We start from the raw sequence: 1,949 nt of genomic DNA, 5'->3' as shown, positions 1-1,949 counted from the left end.
GTCATGGCAGCAATGCCCTCATCACCTCTGATTGCACACTCAGTCTCCCACCAATGCAATGCATAGTCTACAAAGGTCGTAGCAGCATAAGTCACTTTTTGATCTTTCGCGCATCTACAAATTTTGAAGCTACTCTGCATCTTGGTTATCCAGTTCATCAAGCCAACTGGGCCCTCTTTTCCCTTAAATTCCTTCGGCCCGGTGCCCTTGAATGTTTTAAAACTGCATCCTCTCTCCTTTGTTGTTATTTTCGTTCTTCCGTTGATGGGCGACTCCGCCTTCTCTTTACTAGATACTTCCACCCTTCCAGTGGCTTGAGTGTTCTCATGTCGAACACTTTCCTCCTCTCCATTTTCGTTATCTTTTACTCTGTCACCCAACATTTCTTTAAGCATATTTGGCAATGTATCCCGGAGGACTTATGCCATTTGCTCAGCTATCATCTCCTTTGTGAGGGGATTTTCCCCTTCCTGGTCTCCTTGACTCATACCGCTAGCTAAATTATCCTGCGCGGATGGAGTCGTACTAGAGCTAGCGGTTCGGACACTTCCGCGACCTCGACTTTGGGCTCGCGTCCGTCCTCGAACTGTTGGTGGGGCTATGCCATTAGTACCTCCCCTATTGAGGGCGTTCCATGTTGATCCACGAGAAACTATACTAAAAATATAGGGTATTATTGTTTTAGTAAGGTTCTAAAGTCAATATAACCCATTACATATATATATATATATATAATCACTATATATATAAGCGAAATATATAATAAGGAATTCACGTCGAGAGTCTCATAATGCTCAAAAAATATATATATTTTGCGTCAATGTACAATCCTGGGAAGAGACATTCCATTTACTTACAAAAGATGGGATACTACATCATTCTAAACATATCTCTAAATCATGTGAATGCTCAAAAATCTATTACCAGACTAGATAAAAAAATTCGCTCAGCTATCTAGTCACGCACAAATAATTCACATATCCAAAAGATCTTCCCTCCTTCAAAAGGATTCCATGTCTAGAACTGATCTGTGGGGTAATAAGGGAGATAAGGGTCCCTCAACCATTCCTCAAAAGTGGTGGACGGCCTGGAGTGCCACAACACACTAGCCTTTGGGCCTTTTTTGATGCATTGGACCCAGTCGGAGAAATACCCCCTCACTACACCGGCATAGTCTATGGTCATCCTCTTATAGAAGTGAACTCTGTCTCTGAACCTAGCGCCTACTGGACGAGCAGCAATTATTCGCTCCTACTCAAGTACAACTTTGTCCCAAATCAGTGCATGACGCTATTCCAACAAATGTGCATTCTCTTCAATTAGCTCGTTTACGACCCCTCCTTGTTCAACATGTGCCCGCTGAAGATTGTTCAGCCATTCATTCAGTCTAGTATTTCCATCTAAGGTTCGGGTCAACCTTTCCCTTAGTCTTGTGTTCTCGCCTCTCAAGGCCTCTATAGTCTCCATCATGTCCTCACGTGTAGGGGTGCGGGGCATGTAGTCCACCGAAGGCTCGGGTGTGGTCCTTCTCCTGATGGGCTCTCGCGATGACACCTCACCAGTGTGGGCCAGACTATTGCTTCTGGACTGGGAGCGCGAAACATGTCTGGTGCTGGGGCGGTGACTGTCAATGGATCCCCTATTTGGTCCTAGCCCGTGTGGTGTCCTACGTGTTCCGTATCCGCGCTCGCGTCCGCGTCTGATAGACCTGGTATGAATGGTGTGAACCATGTCTCCTACAAGTCATAAAAGGAACACTATGTCGAATAGTAACATGGGATCAAACTTATTCGCATGATAAGCAATACTAATACACAATAAATATGTGCTTCTAACAGTCCTCTCATTTTAAGCTTAGGCTAAGTAAATCTTAACCTAGTTACCCTAAACTAAAGCTTCTAACAATCTTCTTAGTTTAAGCTTAGGCTAAGTAATTCTTAACCTAATTA

Source organism: Cynara cardunculus, assembly GCF_001531365.2.
Source record: "Cynara cardunculus var. scolymus isolate 2C chromosome LG 10, CcrdV1, whole genome shotgun sequence".
Lineage (NCBI taxonomy): Eukaryota > Viridiplantae > Streptophyta > Magnoliopsida > Asterales > Asteraceae > Cynara > Cynara cardunculus.
Note: the sequence above shows the minus strand (reverse complement) of the source record.